Source organism: Ceratotherium simum, chromosome 10 (assembly GCF_057802395.1).
Source record: "Ceratotherium simum simum isolate JZ-2026a chromosome 10, ASM5780239v1, whole genome shotgun sequence".
NCBI classification, from domain to species: domain Eukaryota; kingdom Metazoa; phylum Chordata; class Mammalia; order Perissodactyla; family Rhinocerotidae; genus Ceratotherium; species Ceratotherium simum.
Window position 1 is genome coordinate 67,955,524 of NC_141909.1, and position 24,891 is coordinate 67,980,414.

Below are 24,891 nucleotides of genomic sequence, written 5' to 3' on the forward strand. Positions count from 1 at the left end.
ACTGGAAGCTTTAAAAAGTAAGCAATTTTTTAAGCATTCTGAGGTAAAAAAACTTTCTAAACTAGAATCCATACTAAACTAAACATTCAAACAAGGTGAGGCAGAATGGAGGCATATTCGAACATGCCAAGATCTCAAACATTTTACCTCCTTTCTACAGATGCAGTTGGGGACAATGCTCTACGGATGTGAGAAAATAAAACAAGAAAGTGAAGTCTTTGTGGCCCATGAAAAGAAATCCAACACAGGAGAAAGATGAAAGGAAATCTTGGGGTGAAAATGGGCAGTGGATTAGGGAGAAATACGGCCAGAACATAAAGACAGACGACTATAGGAGGAATAGCTCCCAGAAGAAGAGATTGATTAGGTATCTAGTGTGCTAGGATGTTTTGAGAGGAGATTTTTTGCTTCCGGCAGAAAATACGGGGATGGATAGTTAAGCGCAAATTTGGGGAGTTATTGGTGTAGGAACGGTAGTGAAGCCACAAAACTGCGTGAGATCTTTTAGGGAGTGAGTATAGAGAAAGAAGAGAAGAAAATGGGCCCTGGGGCTTCCATTGTTTAGAGGTTGGGGAGACACAGAAAGAAAGCCCAGTGAAACAAGATAGTGTCAAAAGTGAGCGGTGTTTTGAAAGACAAGAGAAGAGGATATTCAAGAAGCAAAGAGTGATCAATTCTGTAAAATTATTCAGATTGATTAAGTAAAATGAGGACTGATGGCTGGATCTGGCGACAGGGAGCTGCCATTGATGAGAGCTGTTCTGATGGAGAGGTGAGGATAGGCACTTCAGAGTCAGTGGGTGTGTGAGCAAGTGGGAGGAGAGGAATTGGAGGCAGATGTGTCTACACAGCTTGAGGAGCTGTAAATGAGAACAGAGGGACATGATGGGAGCTGAGGGAGGGACGTGGGTTAGAGGAGGCTTGATTTAAGATAGAAATGTTTAAGCACATTTGTATGCTGTTGGGAACAATCCAATAGAGAGGGAAAATGTGATGATACAGGAGAGACAAAGGAGTAATTGCTGGTGTGATGCCCTTGATGAAGCAAGAACAGGTAGATCCAGTGCTCAAGGTGAGGGCTGGCCTTAGAAAGGAGCACAATAACCATCCATAGTAACAGAAAGAAGAGCCTAGTATGTGGGTTTGAATATTATTTAGGGACACATTTAAGTATACATAGCTGTTAAACATTGACTCAAATACATCAAACTCATGACAATGAGTCTGAGGCAAGGATGGACTGGGTTAAGGGTAGGGTCAAAGGGATTTCAACTTTCTTTGCAGTGTTTTATTTTATTTTTAAAAGGTAAAGCAAATATTAGAATTTTAAAACAATTTTTCCTGCTCCTATTTATTACCAAGGTTTCAGATGGCATATCAAACACTTATACAGCTTTTCTTCTCAAAGCCCAATAACATTGAGTCTCAAAATTTTGTGCTACGAGTATTTTTAGATAGTTTATTAATATCCAGGTATCTTATCCACCCTCTACCTAAGCTGCCTGTGGATCTTTAAGCTGTATTAGGATGCAAACAGACCCAGATATTTTAAGAGATGCAGAAGCAAATTGTGTTTCAATGCAGATGGAAGAAAGGGCACGTAACCAAGAACAAACACAATTTTGGCATCAACCTTAAGAAAAATGTCAGGAGAGCTAAAGCAACCCCGGCTCTCAAAGGATACTGATGATAACAACAAAGCATTTGGTTTTGAGCCATGTCAAAGCTAGGAGAACAAGGAAGTAGATCTACTACCTTGGGAGAAAGGGGGTCCAACTGTTTATTTATATACATGTACCTCACCTTCTTCCGTAAAGGATCTGAGGTTATTTACAAAGACATTTACAGTAAAGCAAGATCTTCTAAAAAGTGAGAAAATAAAGAGAAATAAGGATAAGAAAAATAAGATGAAGCCAGGCATGCATAAAGTACCAAAATACATGTGCTATGATTCTATTCACTTTGCTAAAAATGAGTCTCAAATTAGTTTCTAAGTGATAAGTATAACTGGTTACCCAGTTCTCAGAATCTGTGAGATAAAGACAGACCCTTTGCTTGGAAGTGCAGTTATCCCTGTCCTGAGGCTGAAGAGAAATCTCTGCTGTGCATCTTCAAAAAGACAGCATTGAGGTCTTTCAAGGTAAATGCAGGCACCCCAGATTTTTCCTTTCCCAATATCTAACAAAATGAGCAAAAAGTAGTAAAAACTAACAACTAATAGCCTAACAAAAACTTTGTTAGGATGCTGCTCCCTAACAGCATCCTAACAAAGAATGGGGGGAAACCTAATGCAATAAATGTGAAAACCTGGCAGCTAAGGAAAGATATAGATTTTGGACCAGAGTATAGAAGGGCAGTACAGCTAGGTTCCTAACTTGCCCCTTTTTCCAGATGGCACATTGATACGTTGACAAAATCCTGAGATTACACACAAATACCTCCCAATCTGGAGAGAAGCAGAAGGAGAGTATATCCTTATATTTTTACTTTCTTGAATGAGGAATAATGGAAGTTATAGCTAATGAGAAACAGAGGAAAGTGTAGAGAGTTGACTCTCTCTAAGGGAAAGGAAGGCACTGGAGCGCCACAGGATGAAAAGCTCGAAGATATTCAGATAGGTGGAGAATCAGATGCATTCCCAGATTAAGTGGAGCAAACTCAGGTATAGGACTTCTAACAAAATCTCAAAGGAGAATGAGGACCATAGCTTCTCCTCTTCCCACCATTTTCTCAGGCTATAGAAAAGTAGTTAGGATATAAGTCCTTAACTAGGTTGGAAGTAGAAAACATTCTAGTCAGATTGAGAGGGAAGAGACAAGAGCAATAGAATGCCTAGACAGAATCACTCTAGTTGGATGAAAAGGACTGGCAAAGCAAATAGGAAAAATTGATACACCAACTGTTAAAATTAAAAAAACATAGACACATAATACAAAAGACAAAGCACTGGACCTTGAAGAAAACATAAATCAAGAAACAGGAGGAAATATGACACAATTGCTTCATACTGTAGAATAACAATGAAAACATTTATAAGCTGAAAGATTAGGATGTTAAAACAACTGAATAAGATGAAGGAAAGATTGTAAAACTAAGGAAATAGAGTATTAAAATGACTAATAAATGAAACTAAAACATCAAGGAAAAGAACAGACTCCATTAAAATTAAATTTGGCAATTAGAGGAAATGCTTGAGATTATGACAATAAATTAAGATGAACAATACACGGAGTAGGAAATAGCAAGTAGAAAGAAGCTGATAGGTGTACAATACAGACAAGAAGGTTCTACATAAAGATAATCGATAACCTTGAAGCAGGGAAGTCAAAAAGTGGAACAAAAGAAGTATTCAAAGATAAAATACAAGAGAACTTCCCCAAATGGAAAATTTACAGACTGAAAGATTACTAGATTCTGGAAAATTTTGATATAGAATGTTCAACAGTGATACATATCATAGCTAATCTACTAAACTTTCAGGATAAAGAAATAATTCTTTTTTAAAAAATGATTTTATTGAGGTCACATTGGTTTATAATATTGTGTAAATTTCAGGTGTACATTATTATATTTCAGCTTCTATATAGACTGCATCATATTCACCACCAATAGTCTAGTTTTTATCCATCACTATACACATGCACCCCTTTACCCCTTTTGCTCTCCCTCTGATAACCGCCAGTCTGTTCTCCTTATCTATCTGTATGTTTGTTTATCTTCCACATGTGAGTGAAATCATACTGTATTTGTCTTTCTTTGTCTGACTTATTTTGTTTAGCATAATACCCTCAAGGTCCATCTGTGTTCTTGCAAATGGCACAATTTTGTCTTATTCATGGCTGAGTAGTATTCCATTGTAGGAGTGTATATATATATACCACATCTTCTTTATCCATTCATCCATTGAGAGGAACTGGGTTGCTTCCAAGTCGTGGCTATTGTGAATAATGCTGCAATGAATATAGGGGTGCATATATCTCTTTGAATTAGTGTTTTCATGTTCTTTGGATAAATACTCAGAAATGGAATAGCTGGATCATATGGCATTTCTATTTCTAATGTTTTGAGGAATCTTCATACTGTTTTCCATAGTGGCTGCACCAGTTTGCATTCCCACCAGCAATGTATGAGTGTTCCCTTTTCTCCACATCCTCTCCAGTACTTATTTTTTGTCTTTTTACTAATAGCCATTCTACCAGATGTGAGGTGATATCTCATTGTAGTTTTGATTTGCATTTCTCTAATAATTAGTGATGTTGAACATCTTTTCATTTGTCTGTTGGCCATCTGTATACCTTCTTTGGAAAAGTGTCTGTTCAGATCCTCTGCCCATTTTTTGGTCAGGTTGTTCATTTTTTTTGTTGTTGAGTTGTATGAGTTCTTTATATATTTTGGAAATTAACTCCTTGTTGAATATATGATTTGCAAATATTTTCTCCCAGTTGGTGGGTTGTGTTTTGTTTTGTTGATAGTTTCCTTTGCCTTGCAGAAGCTTTTTAGTCTGATGTAGTCCCATTTGTTTATTTTGTCTTTTGTTTCCTTTGCCTGAGTAGACATGGCATTTGAAAAGATGCTGCTAAGACTGATGTCAAAGAGTGTACTGCCTATATTTTCTTCTAGGAGTTTTTATGGTTTCAGGTCTTACATTCAAGTCTTTAATCCATTTTGAGTTAATTTTTGTGTATGGTGTAAGATAATGGTCTACTTTCATTCTTTTGCATGTAGCTGTCCAGTTTTCCCAACAACATTTATTGAAGAAACTTTCCTTTCTCCATTGTATGTTCTTGCCTCTTTTGTCAAAGATTAGCTGTCCACAGATGTGTGGTTTTGTATATGGGCTCTTGATTCTGTTCCATTGATCTGTGTGTCTGTTTTCGTGCCAGTACCATGCTGTTTAGATTACTATAGCTTTGTAGTATATTTTGAATTTAGGGAGTGTGATGCCTCCAGCTTTGTTCTTTTTTCTCAAGATTGCTTTGGCTATTCGAGGTCTTTTGCTGTTCCATATAAAAAGAAAGAATTCTTAATGCATCCAGAAAGAAGGAAAGAAATTACTCTACAAGAAGAGATAAATCAGGCTGGCCTTAGACCTTTCATAGTGAAGACAGTGGAACAGTTTATATTGAGAGATGTGGAAAGCGGTGTGACCAAAGAATATCATACCAAGTGAAGGTGTCGTTCAAGTATAAAGAAACAGGTAGGCCTTCTCAGGAGAGAAGAAGCTCAGAGTTTAGTATACGGGGCTTTTCTTGGAAAAACAACTTGACAAGAAATCCAGAGAGTGAAAAGGATCAAAATGAAGAACTCAGGTATAGAGAGACCATGGGGGGAGGGGACCGGTAATGAGCACTGAATTTGTTTGTGTTGAATGATTACTAAACCACTGTGGGGATTATATTTTCTGAATAGAATGTAAATCTTATCAACCTGAACAATGTTAAATCAGAATATACAAACAAAATTTTGGGGGGGTGGTCAGGGAGATGGAAGTATAGAGTATTAGAGGAATGGATGGAATGCGTACGAGTCAGGCGATCTGTTACAAATATTGTTTCTCTCAACTAAACTTTTGAGATGCATTGGGTGACACCAACTGTGAGATTTTACTCCTTGACAAAAATCCATAAGAAATAAAATCCATAAGTACAGATCCACTAGCTTTCAGAGTTAGCAAGGCTAATGGATCTACAAGTTTTTAGAGTTAGCATGGCTAATCTGAGTTAGTCGATCTCAGAAAGAAGGCAGAACCACTTAGCTCCTGTTTTTGCTTTTATGGTCTTCAGAGAGGAGAGGGGAATTCAAATAGAAAAGTGCAGAAAAATATATAACAAAGAAATTTCAGCCCAACATAATTCAGGAGTTGTAGAAAAGGACTTGGTCACTTAAGAGAGGCATTCCCATTTCTAGAGCCAGACGAAGATAATCCCAGCCCCCAGAAGGAACCACAGATGTGATCTCAGTCATCCAAGATCTTATAGCAAAATCAAGGAGAATGGGGAAGAGCCACAACACTGGAGATGGAGCAATGTTATCCTACTTTGTAAAAAATGAAGTGGTTGAATTCAGAATATAGACTAACAAGACTGAGGTCTGGAAAAATTCTTGAACAGACTATCAAATGGTGAGTGGACTTTTAGGAGAAAGAAAACCATTTTTAATGATAATTTACGTATGTATGTAATTCAATCCCCAGGACAATTGTGTGATGTACGCATTGTTCTTATCACAATGCAGACGAAGAAACTCAGTGCCAGAAAAATCAGTACTTGTTCATGGTCACACAGCTCGTAGACGCTGGAACTAGGATTTGAATCTGGACTATACTTGCTGCCCCATTTTGCAAAGAATGTGATGATCGCTAGAGAGGGGTCCATGCAGTTTGACTAAGGTAAGTTTAGTCAAACTGACTTGACTCTCTTTTTTGATAATATTCTAGGTATAGAGATCTACCAGAGACCTAGTGTATCCTGGGTTAGTTAGGTCCTTGACCAAGTCTCTCAGGGTATTCTTGTGTATGATGTAAAGGAAAAACATCCAAGTTTCATAGAATGATTGTCGTTTAAAAATCCTCAACCTAAAAGTATCAATGGCACTGTACAATCTATTAAATGAAAAAATTCTCTAAGTCAGAGGGCATATCTTATGTATTTTTTTTCTTGACGTGGTTTCTGATACATACTAGGTGCTCAGAAATATTTGGTGGAAAAGCTCATGACTTTGGAGGGAAATCTCTAGAGGCAAGCTACGGAGCTCTGTCCTGTTAGACATTTTTATCAGTGACTTGATGGAGACATAGAAGACTTGCTTATCAAGTTTGGAGATGACAGAAAGCTGGAAAAGGGAGTGCATATGATTGATGATAAAAATCAAGGTTCAAAATAGTCTTGACAGGTTGGAATGGTAGGCAAAACCCAAATGTTCTCTTCTGTATTTACCTTTAAAAACTCAACTGCCTAAGTACAGAATGGCGAGATGTGGTTTGGCAGCAGTTTACATGAAAAAGATATGAGGGTTTTGCTTGTTCATAGCATAAGCCAAAAATTTGATGTATTTGCTAAAATAAAAAAAATCCTAATTGCATTAATATGAATTGTGTCCAAATCACAGAAAATAATAATCCCACTGGGATTCTCACTGGTCTGATTACATCTGGAATGTTGCTTTCAATTTCAGACACCCCAATTTAAGATGGATACTGCTAAATTGAAAGTCTCCAGGACAAGATGGCCAAGAACGAGAGAAGTCTTCTTCAAGAGACATTTCAAAGAACCAGGGGACTTTGGCCTATAGAAGTTTTAAGGGGAGACTCATTAGCTGCCTTCAATTATTGGAGAGGCAATTATGTACAAAAAAGACAAGATTTGCTCAATGTTGTTAAAAGGAGCACAACTGGGAAAAAGCAATGAGAGAAAGCAAAGGGGAGGCAGATTTCAGCTTACGAGGAAGGACTGCCTCCCAACTAGGGTTTGTTCTTGGGAGAAATGGGCTAACTTTCAGAGGAAGCCTAGAAGTTTCAATTCTTTGTGAATGATGTCTGGAGGGGATTCCTGTAGAGAAAATGAGAAGAGTCAAGAATATCCCATAGGTTCCTTCCAGGGACCTAAAACTACACTCAGATCTTGGCTAGAGAGGAATGTGATCCCAAATAAACAAAATCTTCAGCGGTTCTCATTTGCCCTTCCCAGTGGCCCACCAGGGATTTCCTTACCAAGAAAATGCTTCCCTCCTGCCACTTATTTCCATCTATAAGCAAATCTGTTTTATGAAGGCAAAGGTTATTTCATTCTTACATCAAACATGGCACAACCAGATTCTGTCTCCCCATCGTTCAAGGTATTGTGTTTAATTTAATTAATTAATTTATTTTTATTGAATATATTTGACATATAGCATTGTGTAAATTTAAGTTGTACAGCATGTTAATTTGATACACTTATATATTGTAATTATGACTGTCATCATAGTGATAATTAGCACCCTTATCACATTACATAGTTATCCTTTCTTTTTAGTGGTTGGAATAATGAAGTTCTAGTCTTTTAACAAGTTTGATGACTGTAGTACAATATGGCTGTCCAAACTATTGCATTTTATAATGTAGTTATTAAAGAAAGAAACTCTTGGAATTAAAATTCTTCTGAAAGGTAAGGACTGCTAAAAGAATTGGCCATGAAAAGTATTTGACAAATACATATATATTTTTCCCTTGGAACCACTGGTATAGAGCAAATTTTACTTTGCGAATGTCAGTTTTTTCAGAGTAGGGTACAGGTTGCTCATATAGTCCCTTTACTCTCTGAAACACTGTGGTTGCTTAAACATGAGGACTAAGAATGCAGTTTTTGAGCAAAGAAGTCAGAGATACCACTTGAGTATTTTATTTTATAATGATAAATATCTCCATCTAAGATTTCTTCCTTTTTGATGTAGAATCAATCGAATTTTTCTCAACATAATAAGTTCCTAATAACTCATCACCAACACCATGCCTTGAAACACTACGTGTGCTATTTGAGGTCTGGCTTCTATTCTGCAGGCATCTTTAAAGAGGAATTTCTAATTCAGTCCTTGGTAAACTGGCTATAGTACCTGTTAGATTGTACATTTCCTGAGAAGAACAAAAAAAATCCTAATATATGAGATCTGCCATTTTCTTTAGGGACAGATTACACATTCCACAAAAGATGAAAAACTTAAAAGACTCTTACAGCATGTTCCATAAGCAGCCAACAACTCTTTGCTCTGCCCGCTTTCTATTTATCTCTTCCCTCATCATTTCCATCCACCATCCTCCATCCGCAACATAGACTGGACCTGAGATTCTACCCCATTCAAGCAGTTTTTGAGCACTTAGTGTGTCACAGATCCTTATTTGCTTTATTAACTTAAAGTTCTCAGAATAGAGCCTATCAATAATTTTGTGAAATAGATTTTATCCTCAGAAACATGATACGAAAGTGAAGAAATATGTCTAGATTGCAGTTTGATGAGTTGTTATAATCTACCCGCAACGAGCTGTTGGACTGGATGTAGGCACTGCAATACAGATTGCACTGTGTCTGCATTTCTCTCTGTAGAGAGAAAGCAGGTCCAGAATCAATATTCATGAGCTTTTCCTTTGGTTTTCTTGATCGGCAGAAATCTGTTCTCTTCCAATCTGCCTTCCTTCCCCAGGCTCTGTCAGGTCTTGAACAAGACCGGAGATTGAATTCCCAAATATCCATGATCTTTTTCTAGGTTAAAATTGCTATTCACATCTGTCAGCTTTTGCTTACAAAATGATCTTTCACCTCCCTAGAGAGAAGCCAGTTATTTCAAGGCAAGGTGCCTGTCACCTTGAAGAAAATATTTTAAACCTATCAAGGAAATCAAATAAAGGAAGAATGTTTCAGGAACATAAGCGGAACAAGGTGGTTTTGATAATAAAGTCTCTAACAACTTTAGCCACACTGCAAGGGACTTTTGGAGTCCAAATACCATTTCAGAGTTTTTCCATCTGAATTTGAGATAAACCTTTTGTTTTATTTAAAAATAAATAATTTTTATTGTGTATTTTTGTATGCTGTATTTCTTTGGTAAACTGGAGTCCCATACTAACAAATCAAGTGTTTGAGCTTTGCTGCTGTCGCCAGTGATCTTTACAATTATTTCAGCAGAAGACACCCAATGGATTTAGAGGTCCCAATGGATTTTTTTAAATCGATGTATAATATGCATATGGTAAAGTGTGTAAAGTGCACCAATGTTAAATATATAGTTTGATGACTTCTTTTTACATATGCATACCTCATTTAACCCTACACAGAGCAAGATATAGGACTTTTCCAGCACCCCATAAGGTTCTCTAGTGTCCCTTCCCAGGCCACACCCCTCCAGAGGTAAGCCTTATCATGACTTCCATCTTTATTGATTAGTTTTGCTGTTCTTGAACTAAAAGGAACCATACAGAATTTTTGGTGTCTGGTTCTCTACTCACCATAACATCTGTGAGATTCACCCATGTTGCCATGCATACCAGTAGTTCACCCATTTGTATTACTGTAAAGTATTTCATTGTATGAATATATCCCAACTTATTTATTCATCCTCCTGTAGATTTGCATTTGGGTTGTTTACAGGTTTTGGTTATTGGGAATAAAGCTACTGTGAACCTTCTTGTCCCTGTCTTTGGTGGACATCAGTACTCACTTCTCTTGTGTACGTATCTAGCAGTAGAATTGCTGGTTCACAGGGCAGGCGGTGTTTAGTTTTAGTGGAAATTTCCAAATAGGTTTTCAAAGAAGTGCCATTTTATACTCCCACCAGCAATGTATGAGTTCCCAGTTGCTCCACATCCTGTCCAAAATTTGTCAGGCACTTAAATTTTGGCCATTTTGATGGGTGTGTAGTTGCATCTCATTGTGGTTTTAATTTGTGTTTCCTTGATGAATGATGATATTGAGCATATTTTCATATGCTTATTGGCCGTTTGGTTGTCTTCTTTTGTTAAGTGCCTGTTCCAGTTGTTAGCCAATTTACAAAAAACAAATCAACTGTAATGAGATATAATTTACACATAATAAAATCCACTCACTTTAAGGGTACAGTTTGATGAGTTTTGACAAATATATACACTCATGTAACCACTACCACAATCAAGATATAGAATACTTCCATCACCCCAAAAAGTTGCCTTGTGACTGTTTGCAGCTATGTCTACATCCACAGTCCCAGCTAAACATCAATCTGCTTTCTGTCAGTATAGATTAGTTTTGCTTGCTCTGGAATTTTATGTAAATAAAATTTTAGGCTATGTACTCTTTTGTATCCGGCTTCTTTCACTTACCATAATGTTTTTGAGGTTCATCTATGCTTTTGGTGTATCAATAGTTCATTCCTTTTTATTGCTGAGCAAGTCTATTGTATGGATGCACCACAATTTGTTTATCAGTTCATTTGTTGATGGACTTTTAATTTATTTTCAATTTTTGCTATTATGAATAACAGCAGAATAGAGCTGTTATGAATGTCTTTGTATACGCATGTTCAGTCATGCCCCATATAATGACATTTTGGTCAACAATGGACCACATATACGACAGTGGTCCCGTAAGATTAGTACCATATAGTCTAGGTGTGTGGTAGGCTATACCATCTAGGCTATACCATCTACCATAGTGTGTAAGTACACTCTATGATGTTCTCACAAAGAAAAAATCGCCTGATGACGCATTTCTTAGAATGTATCCCTGTCATTAACTGACACGTGACTGTATTATCATTTCTCTTAGGTAAATACCAAGGTGTGCAATTGCTGGAATAATGTCATATGGTAGGTATATATTTAATTTGATAAGCTGTTTTCCAAAGTGGTTGTAACATTTTATAGTCCAATGAAGAGTATATGAGAGTTCCACTTCCTCTACATCCTTGCCAACATTTGGTGTGGTCAGTCATTTTGATTTTAGCCATTCTAGTATACAGTGGCAACTAATTGTGGTTTAAACTTATTTAAACTATTTAAATAAGTTTAAATAAGTTTATTATTTAAACTTATTATTTAAACTTATTAAATAAGTTTATTATTTAAACTTTTATTAAATAAGTTTATTATTTAAACTTATTTAAACCTTATTTAAATAATAAACTTATTTAAACCTAACTATTTTTAGTTAAGTCTTTTGCTTTTTTCCTTAGAGGTTTGTGGCATTTTTAAAAATACATTTTGGATATGAGTTCTCTGTTAGATATACTATTGAGAATATCTTCTTCCATTCTGTAGCTTGCCTTTTTACTTTCTCAATTGTGGCTTTTGATGAACAGCAGTTTTTCATTTTGATGAAGTACAATTTATCTAATTCTTTTCTTTTGATTTATGTTTTTTATATTCTGTTTAAGAAATCTTTGCCTACCTCAAAGTCATTATTCTATTCTCTAATGTTTTCTTCTACAAGCTTGACTGTTTTACCTGTCACATTTAGGTCTAAGATTCATTTTGAATCCATTTTCATGTACTGTATGAGGTAAGCATCAAGGTTCATTTTTTTCCAAACAGGTATCCAGCACCATTTGTTGAAAGTTCCCACTGGATTTTAAAGACTATTTTAACATAAATTCTCAATATCAAATCCATTTTTAGATTATAGCACTTAGGTAAATGGAGCAGGTTATTAGAAATCTTAATGCTTCTCTGTTGAGTAATCATGGTCGCACCCTGAAAGTTTAAGTTCTCTCTCCCCAGCTAGGGTGTGAGGGATTTTCCAATTAGTTACTGACAGTCTAACTCAATAGAAAATTGGTCTTGACCAGCCCCACTCTGACTAGTAACACCAGAGAAAGCCAGCCACCTGGGTTCAGCCTCTCCTTAATTAGCACACTCTCACGAGAGTTCCAGTTCCTCCACATCCTCACCAACACTTGAGATGGTCAGTCACTTTAATTTTAGACATCCTGCTATACAGTGGTAACTAATTGTGGTTTAATTTTTTTTAATTTTAAACTTTCATGTGAGTTTTGCTGAGAACTAACCTCAACATTGATATCCAACCCTCCTCACCTCAATGTATTCTTGTACATTGCTACTTAAGTCCCTAGATATGTGGTATTGTTGGATATGAGTCCCAGACATCATGATATAGACTGCTTTTTTTTTTTTTTAAATAGGGCACAGAGCTAAAGAAATTGAACTAAAAAAATTTACATTGAACACTCCTCAATTCCTTTTGAATTCAAAGTTCAGGAAAAATCTGGGAATGTACTTTTAGACTATTAATTTTATTTCAGTATTCAGTGCTGGCACATGAAAAGGGATTCCTTTATGTAAACCAGAGATCCTCAGTGTTGTCTTAGACCATTTATCATTCCCAGGGAGCTCCATATAGTCTGAACCCTTGCATTATTAATGTGCATAGTACAATTCTGTCTGTACTTTGTTTCCGGCTTGCCTTAATATTTATTATGTTTAATGAAAGCTAATTATCACCTCTTGAGAGCCCATTGAAAATAGTGTCATTAAATCCAGAATTTTGGTGAGGCTTTTGGGCAGTAACTTGATGTACTTGTGGATCTTTCATCAAAATATTATCCAGAGCTGAAAGTGTACAAACAGCTTGAGTGCTCGGTCACCAGTTTCTGTGAGAGGTGTTCTTTGAAAGAAAGAGGCTTAGCAGAGTAGGAAAGTAAGAAAGTGCAAATGTAAAACTGCTTCTGCAATTAAAATAGGAAAACATTACTTTGATCATTTAATAACTTAAGAGGTAGGTAATCAAGTTGTTTCTTCTCAATTTTGTAAGAAGAAAATATGAATAGTGAACAACTTATAAGGTTGGTGGAACCATAGTACTTATGGCTCTCAGACAGGAAATTAGAGTTGTAGATATTAATTATTATCTGTGATAGTTAATTTTACGTGTCAATTTGACTGGGCCATGGAGTGTCTAGACATTTCACCAAAGATTATTCTCATTATTCTGGGTGTGTCTGTGACAGTGTTTCTGAATGAGATTAACATTTGAATTGGTAGACTGAATATATATATCGAAAGAGAAAACATTTGAAATTTAAATTTAAAACTGAAAATATTTTCTTTTCAAATACTTATATTCAATGAAGAGCATTTAAAGACAGACTCTCAAAGCCTTGCTTCTCCTGTCATTAAAGGTGAACAAGCAATGGTTATCTATTGAGCTTCTCTGTTCCATACCCACAGATTATTGCCGTGGTCCCAGCATTTATCAAGCCAATGTCCTTGCTCATAGAGGTATCAGGGAAGACAGTAGAGATGGATCAGCCAACCATAACCCATATCAATTCCTTTCTAGAAAAATAAACCAAGACATGTGCCTTCCTGATGGGAAAGTTGGGTTCTCCTGTGCTGTCTTGCCCTATGTGGAATGCACAGAATATCTCTGTGTGTTTGTCATGCAACTAGGCTGGCAGCCATGCACTTGAGTGGTAAGACAGGTTACACCTGCTCCATGAGGCTCAGGGTCTTCCATGAAGTGAGGGAGGAAGTAGGAATCCCTAGTGTGACTTCAGGTCTCAAGCTATGTCTCCTATTTTTTCTCAGAGTTCTCCTTTGGAGATTATGAGATTAATAAAATGGATACTTTGGATCCTATTTGGTTATTTGTTCTCTAGGGTGGTACATTATTGGCGAGAACCCTGGAAAGGAAGAGTGGTGATAGCCCAATGAATCCCTTTTAAAATCATTAAAAACAAACAAGACACCCAAGAGCTAGATTTCTTTTTATACTAGAAATTTGACTAAGATAACTGGGCATGAATCCAACTCCCTCTTCTCATGCGTCCATCTTGGATTCTGACTGCTGTAATGGTGGCAGAAGACCCAGCCAAGTGGGTGCTGGTGAAAGATTCATAGCCTTGACAGAAAGTTTGGAGCAAGTGTGTTTGTGTGTATCAGTGGGTGTGGGTGTTGGAGGGTGAGATGGAGAAAAAGGGCAAAGAGCTATTCTCTCTCCAAGAGTAACTAATAGTCACAAAAGTTTTACAGTTTCAAAGCACTTTCAGATATGTTATTTAGTTAAACCTTATACCAAACATGTAAGTTAAAATTGTTACCCAGGTTTGACAAGTAAGAAAACTGAGCAGTTGTTACTGGTGTAAAATCAGATAGCCAGACAGTACTGGAAGTGTCCTTCCACCTCACCCTCAGCTCCCTCAGTCTTTTAAAACAAACCTGGGTGCTTTGATAACAAACCATTATCTCAAGGTTGGGCTTAGACACACACTGAGGAATGAAATAATGTGGTCTAATTTGTTTCTTCTTCTGTTCAGGTTTCAACTTCTAAGAGTTGTCTTAGAAAGCACTTCAAGAGATTTTTTTTAAAAAGCCATTTTTCTGGATTACCTGGGTTTAGGATCATTGGTCTATAAAGATTCTTTGTCATAAACAGGTGAGAGTTGAAGCAAAAAATGATGAATCTACAATGTGGAATAGGCACTGTTTTGTTGAGGTTTAGTCATTTCTGGTGGATAAAATGGCATGGCCTGCCGGAGATTTAGTATGCCGGAGGGCATATTGTTTTAGTTTACAAAGTTGTTCAGAACTATTGTTTTGTCTTGGCAAGTTACTACCTTTGGAGATCGGTTTCCTTTCATATTTATTTATTTGTTCAGTGAGCCATATTGAGTACATTCAGGGTTGGACTGAGGCAAGTGTGTACCTCAGGAAGGCTAACAATTTGTACCTTTAAAAAACCTATACCCTTTAAATATTTGGTTAACACTTATTTAGTGGATCAGAAAGAAACTACTTTTCTATCATAAAAGAAAAGACATATTGTATTAAATGTACAGAACATAACGTTTTAACTTATTTGGAGTTATCTTTCATTTCATAATTTTTCTGTTCATACCTGAATAATAATAAGAGGCTAATATTTTCTGAGTGCTTAATATATGCTGAGTAATGATTCCTTTATATGATTTATCTCATTTCATGCTCATAACAATCCTGGGTGGTAGGTGCCATTATTATCCCCAATTTCTGAATGATGAAACTGAGACTTAAGTTTTGTAACATGCCCAAAGACACGCACAGTTTCTACCAAGTAGTAGGAATGGGATTTGAATGATGCAGGTCTGACTTCAGAGCCCACACATGTCACTAGAACCTTCTCCCTCTTTGTAGCATTAATCCCTCATACTCACTAAGTGGATAGGTCACATGACTACAGGTAAACAATCCTGTTCAAAATAGGTTTAAAAGTTTTTTTTTGGCTTTCTTGCCAGTAAAAAAACTCTCTTCCATTTTCTTTTGCTAACCTTGGAATCAGAGACTATCTTGGAAGTCACATTAAAAGTTTTCCATTTTAGATATTAAAATAAATACCCCATCTCCAGTAAACAGCATTAAGTGAGGTACTATTTGGCTTCAGAATTCTGCTGACCAGAACTGCGTATGAGTCTGTTGTCAGCATCCTGGTCTCTGGGCTGGTGGTGTCACCTATGGGTACACATGCAACTTGCACAGAAGTAGGTCAGCCAAGGAAGAGGAGGAGTATTTCTACTGTGTTATTGCTAGTTCTACTAATATTATTTCTATTTATTATTATTATTTCTATTATTATTTCATCTACAGGGTGCTATCGAGCTCGGAGGGTATAGGCAAGTTATAGCTTACCAGAAACACAAGTTAACAGGCTTCATTTTAAAACAGTAATGTTTTTTCACCCCAGTAAACCTTCCCCACTGGTTTGCCCTTAATTTAGCTCTGCACAAATTTAATATGTGAGAAAAAATTCAGCTTTCTAGTGCCTAATGAGACCTCTCATTATTCAAATGTCAAACTGAAAAATCAATAAAGCAAACCAAGGAACATTACTAACCTTGAATTTGTGGGTCGTAGGCTCTATATTCCATATGTAGGAAGGTAGCTTGTTGGATGTGTCTAGTAATCTGGTGGTCAGATTATGTGACTGTAAGAAGAGCCTTCTGCATGCATGAGCACTAAAGAAGAAAGGGGATTTCGAAAGTGATTTGAAGTGAAAAGTGGTAAATGCTAATGAGGATTTGTCTATAAATTGTAAATTGTCCCCAGTTGGCCCATTCCGTGTCCCTGTGTCACCATAGTTTAGTGTTGGTGAATGTTATATTGAATAACCATGTGGCAGCATTTACAATGCAGAGAACAGAGCACTGTCTGTTTAAACATAGGCACTACAGGAAACAGTTTGCTTTTATGTCCTGGCATCTGAATCAGTTACCCATCTGTTTCAGAAATTCCATTCAATTTCGTAAACATTTATTGAACACCTACTACGATCAGAGCAGAGCGCTCTGCCAGATGCCTTAGGCATTATAAATACGAGTAAGTCACAGCCCTGGCCTGGCAGGGGAAATAAGACATGTGCAGGAATAATCACAACACCAGACAGAAAGAGAAGTCTGGGTGGTCTCTAGAGAGCCATGGACATGCAGGGACAGCCAGAGGACTGGGATTAAAGAAGGTTCTTCCAGGAAGTGATAGGACCGTAATAATGGATAAGATATGAGCACCAGAAGTGAGAAGTAAGGATATTTCTGTAGGGGAGAGTAAGAGGAAAGAGTTGCAGTTGAGAGTAGGCAGGACATAGAGAGGTACATAAAGGGGAGTAGCGGCTCCAGGAAATGAAGCTTGAGAGCAAGTTCAGGTGCAAATTGTGGAAATCAGATTCCAAGTCTCAGCTTCTGGACTTGAATTCAATCTAAGATATGAAAATGCATTTAATCCTGAACTGATGTAGGTTCAGAGTGTTCTAGTTTGGGAAATTGAATATTTTGGCTTTTGGAGAGTCACCATCAAACTTGAGATGAATGTAAAATAAGGTGAACAAGCTTTTAAACATAATATTTATTGAGATTTTTCTGGTTACAAAAATTTAACTTAACATACTGAGTATTCTCCATTATCACTGTATATCCCTTTACCTATTTTTGAATGACTGCAGAATATTTCAACCTACGGATGTACCTTAATTTTAAAATTTACTTTCTTATTGTTTCATATTTATATTGCTTCTAATTTTCAGCTACTATAAATAAAGCTACAATAAAAATTACAATGGTGAATTTTTCCTAAGTGCTTACAATATGCCAGGCACTGTATCAAATGCTTTTTTAAAAATTGAGATGAAATCCACGCAACATAAAATTAACCATTTAAAAGTGAACAATTCAGTGATATTTAGTGCATTCACAATGTTATGCAACCACTACCTCTATCTAGTTGAAAAACAGTTCAAAATGGTTTCATCGCCTCAAAAGGAAACTACTCCTTAAGCAGTTACTGCTCATTCTTCCCTCCCCCAGCTCCTGGCAACCACCAATCTGCATTCTAAGTATGGATTTACCTATTCTGAATTTTTCACGTGAATGGAATCATACCATATGATTTTGCCTTCCATGTCTGGCTTCTTTCACTTAGCATAATGTTTTGAGGTTTATCCATGTTGTAGCATCTATCAGTACTTCATTCCTTTATATGGCTAAATAATACTCCATTGTATGTATAAACCATGATTTGTTTACCCATTCACCCACCGAAGGACATTTGGTTTGTTTCCAGCTTTAGGCTATTGAAAATAGTACTGTTATGACATGCGTGTGTATGTACTTGTTTGAGTACTTGTTTTTAATTCTTTGGGTTTATACCTAGGAGAGGAATTGCTGAGTTATGTGGTTATTTTACATTTAATTTTTTAAGGAAACTCCAAACTGCTTTCCACAGCAGCTAAAATATTTACATTCCCACCAGCAATGCATTAGGGTTCCAATTTCTCCATAGCCTTGATAACATTAATTATTTTCCCTTTTTTTGTTCTTTTTGTTTTTTGTTTCTTTTTTGGTTATGATCATCTTAGTGGGTGTGCAGTGGTATCTCATTGTGGTTTAGATTTGCATTTCCCTAGTAACTAATGATGCTGAGCATCTTTTCATGTGTTTATTGGCCATTTGTATGTCTTCTTTGGAGAAATGTCTATTTACTTCCCTTGCCCATTTTTTAATTAGATTACTTATCTTTTTTATTGCTGAGTTTTAAGAGTTTTTTATATATTCTAGATACTAGACCTTATCAGATATATAATTTGCAAATATTTTCTCAATTCTTTAGGTTGTCTATTCACTTTCTTGATAATGTCCTTTGATGCACAAAAGTTTTTAATTTATATAAAGTCCAATGTATCCATTTTTTCTTTTATTGCTCACTTATGCTTTTGGTATCATATCTAAGAATCCATTACCAAGCCCAAAGTAATGAAGATTTACTCCTATGTTTTCTTTTAAGAGTTTTATGGTTTTAGCTCTTATGTTTTTGTTGTTGATCCATTTGAGTTAATTTTTGTATATAGTGTGAGGTAGGGATTTGTTTGCATGTGGATACCCAGTTGCCCCAGCAGCATTTGTTGAAGAGACTTTTGTTTCTCCATTGAATGGTCTTGGTACCTTTGTCAAAAATCAATTTGACATAGATGTATGGGTATATTTCTGGACCCTTAATTCTTTTCTGTTGATCTATATGTCTATCCTTACACTAACACCACCTTGTTTTGATGACTATAGCTTTGAAGTAGGTTTTGAAATTAGGAAATATGAGCTCTCCAACTTTGTTCTTTTTCAAGATTGTTTTAGTTATTCAGAGCCCCTTTCAAATCCATATAAATTTGAGAATCAGCTTTTTCATTTCTGCAGAAAAGGCTGTTGGGATTTTGATAGAGATTGCATTGAATCTGTAGATCACTTTGAATAGTATTGCCATCTTAATAATACCATCTGCCAATCCAAGAACATGAGATGTCTGTCCATTTATTTAGGTCTTCTTTAATATCTTTCAGCAATATTTTGTAGTTTTCAGTGTATAAGTCTTCCATTTCCTTGGTTAAATATCTTCCTAGGTATTTTATTCTTTTGGATACTCTTGTAAATGGAATTGTTTTCTTAATTTCCTTTTCAAATTATTCATTGCTGGTATATAGAAAGACAATTGGTTATGTGTTGATCTTGTACTCTGCAACTGTGCTGAATTTATTAGCTCTAGTAGTTTTCTTTCAAATTCCTCAGTATTTTCTATATATATGATATGTCATCTGTGAATAGAGATAATTTTACTTGTTCCTTTCCAATTTGGATCCATTTTATTTTTCTTGCCTGATTGCTCTGGATAGAACTTCTAGTTCAATGTTGAGTAGCAGTGATGAAACTGGGCACTCTTTTCTTGTTTCTCATCTTAGGGGAAAAGATTTCAGTCTTTTGTCATTGAATATGATGCTAACTGTGAGCCTTTCATATACAGCCTTTATCATGTTGAGAAATTTCCCTTCTATTCGTAGTTTTCTGACTTTTTTTTTATCATAAAAGAGTGTTAAATTTTGTCAGATCCTTTTTTCTGTGTGAATTGAGATGATCATATAGTTTTTTTCCTTCATTCTATTAATGTGATGTATTATATTGACTGATTTTCTTATGTTGAACCATCTTGTGCCAAGCACTTATAAGTGAATTACCACATTTAATCCTCACAACTACCTATGAGAGGTAGGTAATATTTTCCTCCTTTTTAATAAGTTTTTTTGAAAAATCACGCTATGGTTAAATTACACTCCCAATTTTGCACAGCTTGTGGGCCAGAATCATTCATCTGATTTTATTTTACTGAGGTCACATTGGTTTATAACATTATGTAAATTTCAGGTGTACATCATTATATTTTGGCTTCTGTATACACTGCATTGTGTTCACCACTGAAAATCTAGTTTCACCCATCACCGGATGTATGTGCCCCTTTACCCCTTTCACCCTCCCCCCACTCCCTCCCCCTCTGGTAACCACCAATCTGTTCTCTTTATCTATGTGTTTGTTTGTTTGTTTATCTTCCAAGTATGAGTGAGCCATAAAAAAAGACTAAATCATGCCATTTGCAACAACGTGGACGGACCTTGAGGGTATGTATTATGCTAAGTGAAATAAGTCAAACAGAGAAAGACAATTACTGTATGACCTCATTCATCTCATCTCGTTCACTCTTAATCATTATGCCAATCAAAGAATGTTTCTGCACATGCATCATTTACTCTCTCAAATATTTATGATGTATCTACTTTGTGCCAGACACAATACCAGGCACTAGGGATACAAGAATAAAAAAGATAAACAGAATTCTTACTTCATGGATCTTAGTCTGTCTATTTTCTTCCCACTCATTGGCCCTCTTCTGTCCTCTCTGAGAAAACAACCATCTGCTTTATGTCACCATAGAGTTGTTTGCATTTTTTCAAGTTTTGTATAAATGGAATCATACAGTATGTACTTTTTTTTAACTCATCATAATTTCTTTAATTCATCATAATTATTTTGCGATTTATCCATGTTTTTGCACATACTAATAGCTAATTCTTTTTTCTTGCTGAGTAGTAGTCTGTTGTGTGGATATGCCACAATTTGTTTACAATTAATTTTTTGAAGGACATTTGGGTATTTTCAGTTTTTTGGTGATTATGAACAAAGCTGCTATAAACATGTGTGCAGGTCTTTGTGTGAATGTATGCTTTCATTTCCCTTGGATAATACCTAGGAGTAGGATTGCTGAGTCATTTGGTAAGTGTGTCTTTAACTTTATAAGAAACTGCCAAGCTGGCTTACAAGGTGGCTGTGTTGTTTTGCATTCCTACAACAGCATATGAGAGTTCCAGTTGGTCCACATGCTTACCAGTGCTTGTTATGGTCAGTCTTTTTAATTTTAACCATTCCAATGTGTATACTGGTATCTTGTGGTTTTTATTTGCATTTTCTAATGATTAACGATGTCAAACATCTTTTCATGTGCTTATTTACCATCTATATATCCTCTTTGATGAAGTATCTATTCAAAACTTTTACTCATTTTTTAATTTTGTTTTCTTTTTATTAAGTTTTGGGGTTTTTAAATATATATTCTAGGTATAGATCCTTTTCAGATATATGCTTTACAAATATTTTATCCCACTATATGGCTTGCTTTTTCCTTCTCTTAATGTATCTTTTGGTGAACAGAAGACTTGAATTTTAATAGTATTGAATTTGTTGATTTTTAAAATTTTATGTATTATGCTTTTGGTGTTCATATCTGAGAAACTCTTGTCTAATCCAAGATGACAAAGAGTTTCTCCTATGTTTTCATCGAAAATTTTTAGAATATTGGGTATTACATTTAGGTCTACAATACATTTTGAGTTGAAAGCTATCCTTTCTGCACTAAGTCTTTGCATCTCTACTGAAAATCAGTTGTTCAAACATGTAAGGGCCTTTTTCTGGATTCTGGATTCTGTTCATTTGACTTATTAGCCTAGCTTTATGTCAACACCACACTGTCTTAATCACTGTAGCTATAATAAGTCTTGAAATCAGGTAGTTTAAGTGCAGCAACATTTTTTTTTCAAAGTTTCTTTGGCTATTCTAGGTTTTTTGTATTTCCTATGAATTTTAGAATTGGCTTGTAAATTTTTACAAAAAAAGCCTGCTGGGATTTTGATGAGGATTGCATTGAATCTATAGTTGAGTTTGGGGAGAACTGACATTTTAACAATATTGAGTCTTCTGACCCGTGAACAAGACATAACTATTTGTTTAGCTCTTTAATTTCTCTCTGCAATGTTTTATATTTTTTGGTGTACAGATCATTCACATCTTTTTTCAGATTTATCCTTAAGTATTTTATATTGATTGATGCTATTATAAATGAAACTTTTAATTTCAATTTCCAATATTTTATTGCTAGTACATAGAAATATAATTGATTTTTATATATTGATCTCATATTCTGCAACATTGTTAAACTGATTTACTAGTTCTAGCAGCTTTTTTTGTTAAGTCCCTTAGATTTTTATATAGATGATCATTTTGGCTGCAAATAAACAGTTTTACTTCTTCCTTTCCTATTGAGATGACTTTTATTTTTTTATTCTTGCCTAATTGTACTAGCCAGAACCTCCAGGACAATGCTGAATAGAAATGGTGAGAGTGGCCATCCTTTTCTCATTCCTGATCTTAGTGGGAAAAGATTCTGTCTTTCACCACTAAGTATGATGTTACTTGTATGTTTTTCATTGATGCCCTTTAACAGGGTCAGGAAGTTCACTTCTATTCCAAGTTTGCTGAGAGGAATGATGTTGGATTTTGTCAAATGCTTTTTCTATGTCTATGATGATGATCATATAGTTTTGTTTTTTAGTTTGTTAATATGATGAATCATATCAATTGTTTTTGGATGATAAGTCAACCTTGCATGCCTGGTATAAACCCCACTTGGTCATGGTGCATATTTGTTTTTATATTTTGTTGGATTTTATCTATTAAAGATTTTAAAAACTGTCTGTATTTATGTTCACGAGGGGATATTGGTCTGTAGTTTGCTTTTTTTGCAATGTCTTTATGTAGTTTTGGTGTCAGAGTAATGCTGACCTTATAGAATGAGTTGAGAATTATTCCATTCTCTTCAATTTTTTAAAGATGTGTAGAATTAATATTATTTCTTCCTTAAATGTTTGGTGGAATTCATCAGTGTTATGACATGGACCTGCAGTTTTCTTTGTGGGTAGGTTTTTTTTGTGTGAGGAAGATTAGCCCTGGGCTAACATCTGTGCCCATCTTCTTCCACTTTATACGGGATGCCTCCACAGCATGGCTTGATAAGCAGTGTGTAGGTCCACACCTGGGATCTGAACCTGCGAACTCTGGTCCGCCGAAGTGGAGCACATGAACTTAACCACTACACCACAGGGCCGGCCCCTGTGGGTATGTTTTTAACTAAAAATTCAATGTCTTCAATATATAATAGGGCTATTCAGATTATATATTTCTTCTTGATTGAGCTTTGTTTGTTTTTATCTTTCCAGAAAGTGTTCATTTCTCCTAAGTTTTCAAATTCATTGGCATAAAGTTGTTCATTGTATTCCCTTTTTATGCTTTTAATTCTGTAGAATTTATAGTGATGTCACCTCTCTCATTCCTGATATTTTGTAATTTGCGTCTTCTCTTTCTTTTTCCTGATCACTGTTGTTAGAAATTTATCAATTTTATTGATCTTCTCAAAACAGTAGCATTTGGTTCTATTGATTTTCTCTATGGTTTTTCTATTTTTTATTTCATTAATTTCCCCCCACTGATCTTCACCATTTCCTTTCTTCTGCTTACTTTGGTTCTCATTTGCTCTTCCTTTTCTTGTTCCTTAAAGTGGAAGCTGCAGTCATTGATCTGAGGCGTTTCTTCTTTTCCAATATAAGTATTTAGTACTAAAATTTCCCCTGAGTACTGTTTTAGTGGCACCCCACAAAATCTATGTTGTGTTTTCATGTTCATTCAGTTCAAAATAATTTCTAATTTCCTTTTTGATTTTTTCTTTGACCTATGGGTTATTCAGAAATATGTTATTTACTTTCCAAATATTTGTGGATTTTCCAGAATTCTTTCTGTTTTGATTTCCAACTTAGTTCCTGTGTTAGAGTAAAGATTTTGTATGACTTGATTATTTTAAATTTATTGACTTGTATATGGTCTATCTTGGTAAATGTTCTGTGTGCACTTGAAAAGAACGTGTGTATTCTGCTGTTGTTAGGTACAGTGTTCTATAAGTTAGGTCAAGTTCATCGATAGTGTTGTTTAATTCGTCTATATCCTTGCTGATATTCTGTCTAGTTCAATAACCTCTTGTTTTGCCATATATAATCTATTGTTGATGCTATCCAGTATATTTTTCATTTCAGCCATTGTAGCTTACACTTCTAGAAGTTCTATGTGGGTCTTTTTTCTATATCTTCCATGTCTCTAATTCAGTTTTTGAACATATGGGATACAGTTATAGTAATTATTTTCATATTTTTTTCTGGAAAAGGCAAAGACAGCTGCCCTGAGGCCTAAAGAATGAGTAGGCATTTGCCATGTGAAGAGGATAGAAGGGGTGGTATGCAACAAAAAAATCAAACTACAGGCAGAAGAAACAGCCTGTGTAAAGGCCCTCAATCAGGAAGGAGTTTAGAGTTTTCAAGAAATATAAAGAAGGTCAGAATGGGTGGTGCAGAGTATAGTGAAGAGAGGAAGAGTGGTGAAAGATGTGCTTGGGGATAATGAAGGCAGCAGATCATGCAAGGCCTTTTAGGCATGTGTCTTAGTCAGCACAGGCTACGTTAGGCTGTGATAACAAATATCCCCCACATCTCAATGGCTCACAACAACAGAGAGTTATTCCCTGCTCACGTCACGTGTTCACAGGAAAATGATGAGACTCTGCTCAATATCTTCACTCTGACATCAGAGCTGAAGAAACAACCTCTGACTGGGACACACTGGCCTTATGGCAGAGGAGAAAGAACCTTGGTGAGCCACCATATAGCCTTCAAAGCATCTGTCTGGAGCTGGCACATGTTACTTGCATTCACATTT

General features: G+C 35.8%; 1 long non-coding RNA gene across 3 annotated transcripts in view; it reads right to left on the bottom strand.

The window, feature by feature from the left end:
- Nucleotides 1–24,891, bottom strand: part of LOC147916167 (uncharacterized) — a 162,109-nt gene that overhangs the window by 72,474 nt on the left and 64,744 nt on the right. For 2 of the 3 annotated variants that reach the window (XR_015553468.1, XR_015553467.1), the window contains one exon: nucleotides 16,329–16,449. The exons of the other annotated variant lie outside the window; for it this stretch is intronic. This is a non-coding gene — a long non-coding RNA (uncharacterized LOC147916167). The remainder of the gene's footprint in view (nucleotides 1–16,328; nucleotides 16,450–24,891) is intronic. 3 annotated transcript variants of the gene reach the window in all.